Below are 7,875 nucleotides of genomic sequence, written 5' to 3'. Positions count from 1 at the left end.
CACATTTGTAGGCTTCCACATATTTCCATTGTTTCTAAAATCTACTGTGCTCCCTCCCTCGTCCTGCTTGAAAATGCCCATGAATGAGCGGCAAAAATACGCATCTTGGTGCAGGACAGCCTGGAGGCTTTGAGGCATTGGCTGCTGGCTCCAATGCCTACCTTGGACCAGTGACATATCACCTGTTTCTATCAGCATCTGTCATGTGGGGACAGTGATGGTACCTGCCTTGCAGTGCTGTTGTGAGCATTGAATGAGACAGAAGATGCTCCAGAGTCTCTCCCATGCTTCCCTATTTTTGCCAAGTCGTCAAAACCTTTTTATAGGAGTATGTGAACGACAACCTTGGCGGAAGTGGCAGGCCCCGTGTCCAATAGGTTATATGCACTCTGGCACTCACCATCATAACCACCCTGCCAGGCCCAGTCTCCCCAGCTTGCAGAGCAGGCACCGAAGGCTTACAGAAGTTCAGTGACTCATGTGCTCAAAGTCACACAGTGAGGAGGTGGCCTGAAGCCCGAGCTCTGGCGTTCTGACTCCCTCTTGTGGAATTCCTGCACCTGACCTCCATTTCCTCCTTTTGGAGAGATTATGTTTTCCTTCTCGTTCTTTTTTAGATACATAGGGTGTCTCCCAAAAATGCACACACACACTTTGAATAATTATAAAGGCAGCGTTTATTAAAATACATTGCATTTTCAAAACAGACCGATCAGCTGTTACATTGTGTATACATTTTTTAGAAGACATCCTATATTTTCTAACTTCGATTTTTTTAGTAATCTTATCACCTCAAATATTTTGTCAAGCAAGGTGGATATGAATAAAAACACTTTCATAGTGATATATTAAAAGCCCTTGGTTTTGTATTAAACCTTTCCCATGAGTTCCCACTTTTGTCTTAAAGTTAAAATCCTATAGCTACTTTCTGACATGGTAGCCACCTCGCTTGCAAATCCATTGACTCCTCAAATCACCTTTGAGATTGCCTGGCATTTTAAATTCATCTGTCATCTTCCTCATGTCTTTTTCAGACATTTATCTTTGTCTGTTAGGCATCTTCTTCCCTCCAGAGCAGTACTCCCTCCTTACCTATCTTAAACATAAGGCCGTGGAAATTCAAAATTCTGTTCATGTTTGACTTCTGAGGCTTCCCCAAATACCCCACATCCGGGCTCCTGTGAGCTTGAGCACTCCCTCCCTCCTTTGATGCAGCAGGAGGTTCAAACCTCACAAGCCCCTTCCCCACCTGGCCTCGCCCCCAGCCCGCCTGGCCTCGCCCCCCCAGCCCACAATAAAACCCACAGCCACCTCCTCACCTTGCTCTATGAAACCACTTTGGATAAACTTGGGAGGCCTGCCTACTCCCCAGAAAGACTTATGAGTAATAAACCTCTTCAGGCCTTTTGTTAGGGGAGGTGGGGGGAGGGAATCATTAGTGTTGACATCTGAACCAGATTTGGGGGGGAGGGTCCATCCTGTGTCTACAAGGCCCCCAGGAGAGGAAGCCTTGCTCTCCTGCCTCTAATGAGTCCACTTCCCAAATATGTTGTTTGTTTTTCAGTTGTGTTCCTGTCTACATCATCATCATTAATATTTCACATAGTATTTTTTGGTGGGTGTGGGGGTAGGGCCAAAGCATCAGGGAAATTAAATAAATTCCAGTTTCAAAGGTAAACCTCAGGCAGCCTCATTCTGAACTGCCTTTTGGAGTCCATATAAAATCTCAGATATTTAAACTGGAGTACACTTAAAAAGCAAATATTTAAATGCCAAGACATTCCTTCATAGGATTCTGAAGAGGAAAAGTACAAATGATAAGCCCTGATAATAAAAATAAACATAACTGAAACATGCATAAAGGTTGACTCATTTAGGTAAACTCCAGTGAAGACAATTGGCATTTTCATGGGTGGCGATAACAGAAGTATTTTTGTAGGATGCCCAAAGCTGCTATCTTAAGACAGCACAGAAATATACAGGTGATTGTAGGCTTTTAAAAAGTGACTTTGATTTCTATAGAAAAACATTTTTTTAGCCATTGTCAGAGGTAGTTAAAAACAACAGATTGCACTTAATGCTGATCTGGACACAGAAAGATGAGTCGCTTAAAATGCATTTATCAGTGGCTCCCTTAAAAATGGGGGATGTTAGCTGGAATCTTGAAAAGCATAAACACTACATAATGAAATTACTAAACACATCCTAGAAAATAATAAAGGCTTGGGGAAGCTATAAACAACTTAGCACTTCCTCTATGGGAGAACCCTGCCTGTTATTTCTACTTTGGTTCGGCAAGTGTGTATTTAGTGCGCACAAGAGTAAGACTCTGGCCTGGAGCAGCCCCCAGGGAGACAGGCATTGAGGCAGAAGGGCCTGAAGGGGAGTTCCCTGCTGTTTAGGAAAATGGGAAAATCGGCAAATATTTGATGGTTCTCAGCTAGTTAAGGTGCAAAGAGGATAGAAGACCCCAAAGTTTTTCCTGGGTTAACAGAAAGCTAGCAGACTCTGCGCCTGGGGAAATGTGGTTGTTTGGAGCTGGCGTCGGAAGCAAACCTGCACGTTCTGAGTCCAGGGGTGTGGCATCTGCCTGAGAACATGAAGGTTCCTCTCAGAATAAGCAACACTGAGTTCACTTTGGCATGATTCTCATCATTCAAGCCAAGGGCCATGGCCCTTTCAATCCTGCTCATATCTGTACCATTTTATTCATTATTCGTTGCATTCAAGAAAGATTTTTATGGTGTTGGGAAAATTGGAAAGATACATGCAAAAAAATGAAACTAGACCACCAACTTACCTTACACAAAAACAAACTCAAAATGGATAAAGGACTTAAACATAAGATGGGAAACCATAAAAATATTAGAGGAATCCACAGGCAGCAAAATCTCAAACATATGCCAAAGCAATATCTTCACTGATACTGCTCCTAGGGCAATGGAAATTAAAGAGAAAATAAACAAATGGGACTATCAAAATAAAAAGCTTTTGTACAGCAAAAGAAACCATCAACAAAACAACAAGAAAGCCCACTGCATGGGAGAACATATTTGCCAATGTTATCACCGATAAGGGTTTAATCTCCAGCATTTACAGGGAACTCATATAACCTAACAAAAGGAAGATAAACAGCCCAATCAAAAAATGGGCAACGGACCTAAATAGATTCTTTTTGAAACAGGAGATAAGGAAAGCCAAGAGATATATGAAAACATGCTCAAAGTCACTAATCATCTGAGAGATGCAAATCAAAACAACAATGCAGTACCATCTCACACATGTCAGAATGGCTATCATCAACAAATCAACAAATGACAAGTGCTGGCGAGGACACGGAGAAAAAGGAACCCTCGTGCACTGCTAGTGAGAATGCAGACTGGTGCAGCCACTGTGGAGAACAGTATGGAGTTTCCTCAAAAAACTAAAAATGGAACTCCCATTTGACCCATTAATCCCACTTCTAAGAATATATCCCAAGAAACCAGAAACATCAATCAGAAAGGATATATGCACCCCTATGTTCATAGCAGCACAATTTACAATAGCTAAGATTTGGAAACAGCTAAGTGCCCATCAGCAGATGAGTGGATTAAAAAACTGTGCTACATCTACACAATGGAATACTATGCTGCTGTAAAAAGGAAGGAATTTTTACCATTTGCAACAGCATGGATGGAACTGGAGAGCATTATGCCAAGCGAAATAAGTCAGTCAGAGAAAGATGAATATTACATGATCTCACTCATTTGTGGAATATAATGAACAATATAAAATGATGAACAAAAACAGATCCAGAGACAGAGAAGCATCAATCAGACTGTCAAACCTCAGAGGGAAGGTAGGGGAGGTGGGGGTAACGGGGAGATCAACCAAAGGACTTGTATGCATGCATATAGGCCTAACCAATGGATACAGAAACCAGGGGGGTGAGGGCATGAGTGGGGAGCGGTGCGGTGGGAAGGGGGGATAAGGACACATACGTAATACCTTAATCAATAAGGAAAAAAAAGTTAAAAAAATTACTTTTATAGGAAAAATATAACAAAGTGAATGGTATGCGAGACTCATCCTCCAATTATTTACTTTTTTAAAAAAATATTTTTATTGATTTCAGAGAGGAAGGGAGAGGGAGAGAGAAATAGAAACATCAATGAGAATCATTGACTGGCTGCCTCCTGCACGCCCCCTACTGCGAATCAAGCCCACAACACGGGCTTGTGCCCTTGACTGGAATTGAACCTGGGACCCTTCAGTCCACAGGCCAATGCTCTATCCACTGAGCCAAACCAGCCAGGGCTAATTCACTTTTTAAAATGTGATCCAATGAGCAATACCTCTCATTTAAAGTTTACCTTCAAGAAATACTTAGATAAGAAATATTCTAGCCCTGACCAGTTTGGCTCAGTGGCTAGAGCATCGGCCTGTGGACTGAAGAGTCCTGGGTTTGATTCAGGTCAAGGGCATGTACCTTGGTTGGGGGCACATCCCCAGTGGGGAGTGTGCAGGAGGCAGCTGATGGCTGTTTCTCTCTCATGCATGTTTCTAACTCTCTATCCCTCTCCCTTCCTCTCTGTAAAAAATCAATAAAATATATTTTAAAAAAAAGAAAGAAAGAAAGAAAGATTCTAGAGCTGAGCTGGGCGCACGCTTTCTCTAAGGGCCAGACGGAGATAAGTTAGGACTGCAGGCTGCACTCTGGGTCACAAGCCCTCAGGCCTGCCGTGTGGACAGCCGCCACAGACAACAGGTAAATGAGCGAGCGGCTGTGTTCCAATAAACCTCCATTAGCAAATGTCGAAATCGGAATTTACGTAATTTTCATGTGTCTGGTATATCGTGCTTTTTGTTTTCTTCAACTGTTTAAAAAAGGTAGAAGCCACTCTTCGCTTGTGGGCTCTACACAAACAGGCTGGGGGTATGTTTGACCAGGGGCCCCCATTTGCTGACACTACTGCCATCAAGACACCAACATCTATGCCCCTCCACCCCACCCCCCAACTTCAAGCTTTCCAACAAAGGCTGATGGAAGAAAACTGGACCATCCTCAAGGGAGAAGGGGGTTGTAACTCCTGTCATTAACTGAAGGCTATATTAACCCCTGGGGTGAGAGATGGCAAGAACAAATATTTGTTGAAAACCTAGTACCGTGCCAGGGACTAACCATGCTATAGTCTTATGACTTAATCCTCGGCATACTATGGGCTAGTTCACATACATACACACTTCATCCGTACACACTTTTCTTTTCATAGATAAGGAAACGGAGACAGAGAAATGGCTAAGTGCTATGCCTAGACCTGGTTCCCCACAAGGATTTGAACATGTGTCAGTCTTTTCAGAAAAGCTTCTAGGTGGTGTCTTGACCTGGAAAAGAACCGAGTGTGGTGGAGACGGGAGGAGCAGGACCAGCACTCAGAAGAGATGAAACTCAAGAGCAAGGGCCCCAATGCCAGGGGGCACGGCCTCGGCTGAGCGAGGGCGCAGGGGAGAGGCACGAAACCGCCTTGCTCTGCTGGCGTGGCAGCCCCAGAGCTGCCCCAAGTCAACCCGCACCGGCCCAGGGTGTGACCCTGGGTGGGCCTGTCCCGGTGAGACGGTAAGACCGGCAGTCAAGAAGCGCATCATTAACAAACCCATTGTAACTAAAGCCAGACCAGAGAGCAAGTTAATCCTCACACAACAGCTAGAGGCTTAATGTTCTATTTTGAGATCTGGTATTTAGATTAACTTCCTGACATTTCCTTTTTTCTCCTTTTACAAATGAAATGCATATTCACTTTGTAGAAACATCAGAAAAAATATAGATAAGGACTATATTTTATTGATTCAGAGAGGAAGGGAGAGGGAGTGATAGAAACATCAATGAGAATCATTGACTGCCTCCTGCACGCCCCCTACTGGGGTTAAAATTGTCAAGATAATCACGGCGAACATTTCTGTGTAATATCCTTTAAGTCCTTCCAGCCTTTTGGCACTGTGCTATTCGGACCACTTTTTGCACCAACTATATCATGAACATGTTTCTATGTCATTTTCCAAAGTGTGATTTGCCAAGTGTGCCCCCGAAACAAAGCCAAGCAATCAGAATCAAACAGGTTTACGCAATTCCGCATAGTCAGGTGTTAACAATGCCTGTTGCAAAGGCTCACAAGGAGCCCCAGGAGAGAAACCTGGCTCCCCTGGCTGGGAACCTCCATCAAACTTACCTAACCACAGGATCTCTCTAACATAACTGTTGAAAAATTAACGTCCTATAGGATATCCTTGGTGGAAAACTGCTCTACATCATTTGTCCTGGGTGCATAACATCCCCCTGTTATTTAAACAATCCGCCAGAACTGAAGACTGAGGTTGTTTTCAAATGTTCACTATCATAAACAAGACCGCCACGCAGATGTTTGCAACTAAATCTTTGCAGACATTCATGGTAATTCCTTGGACATGCAGCTGCTTTGTCAAAAATATGAGCATTTTTAAGTTTTGTGTGTTTTTTTAAAGAAATGGATATGAATTGGTACTTTGAAAACTGTTGGCAGCGCCTACTAAAGTGAATGCATGCAAACTCTGTGTGTTAGTTTTCCGTTGCTGTATAACAAATTACCACAAACTTCAAACAAAACCATTTTTACTCACAGTTCTGAAGTCCGACACGGTGCGACTGGGTTATCTGCTCCGGGTGTCACAAGGCTGAAAACAAGAAGCTGGGGGGACAGAGTCCTCATTTAGAGGCTCTGGGGAGAAACCCGGGTCCTACCTCAGTCAGGTTGTTGGCAAAATTCCGGTCCTTGGGGTCCTAGGGCGAGGGGCCCTGTTTGCTCCCTGTCAGCAGAGGCCACGCTCTAGTCCTCGCGTGGGGACCCCTGTATCGTCAAGCCGGCAACGAGGCAGCAAGGAACGCTGATCTCAGACCTGGCTTCATCTTCTGCTCCCAGCCCCTTCCTCTTGCTTTTAAAGCAGTTGGTGTGATCAGAGTGGGCCCACCTGGATCTCTCCCCATCATGAAGCCCACCTGGAAAACCTCCTCTCATCAGGGTGTGGAATCTTGGAGGCAATTTCCAACATTCTGCCTATGACTGAGAGGTTCCAGTCTTAGACATAAAACCAACAGAAACGTATACATATATGGTGACCAAAATAACATGCAAAAAGAATGCTAATAGAAACACTACTCATATAAGCCAAAACCTGGTGAAATTCTCAACAATAACTGTGCTATATTCTTAGAATTGAATACAGAAACGAGAATGAACAAACTGCAAGGACTTACAACATGAATGGATCTCACACACTAATGTGGAGTAAGCAGGTAACTGTGTTTTATGGGAGCCGATGGAGGTACCTGCCCCAGCCCAGAAAGTCGTAGAAAGCTCCTGGGGAAGGTACAGCTCTCACTACAAAGAATTATTGAATAAAACGGGGGGAGGGAGGACAGGATTGAATTTTAAATCAAAGGATTAACGAGCAGAAGTAACATATCTGAAACAATTATAAGCAGATGGGTATTATGAATTGATGGCAAAATGGTGGGGGACAGTATGTCTAGAGAATTTGATAGGGGTCCAAACTTGGACCTTGCAAACCATGTTAAGATTGACCTTAGCCCTAGCCGGTTTGGCTCAGTGGATAGAGCGTCGGCCTATAGACTGAAGGTCTTGGTTTTGAATCAGGTCAAGGGCACATGCCCAGGTTACGGGCTCCATCCCCAGTGTGGGGCATGCAGGAGGCAACCGATTAATGACTCTCTCATCGTTGATGTTTCTCTCTCTCTCTCTCCCTCTCCCTTCCTCTTTGAAATCAATAAAAATATATGCATTCATATTTATATGTTGTTGTTTTTTTAAAAAAGATTGACCAACGGGGACATGGGAGATC

This window comes from Myotis myotis, unplaced genomic scaffold (assembly GCF_014108235.1).
Source record: "Myotis myotis isolate mMyoMyo1 unplaced genomic scaffold, mMyoMyo1.p scaffold_m19_p_12, whole genome shotgun sequence".
Lineage (NCBI taxonomy): Eukaryota > Metazoa > Chordata > Mammalia > Chiroptera > Vespertilionidae > Myotis > Myotis myotis.
Note: the sequence above shows the minus strand (reverse complement) of the source record.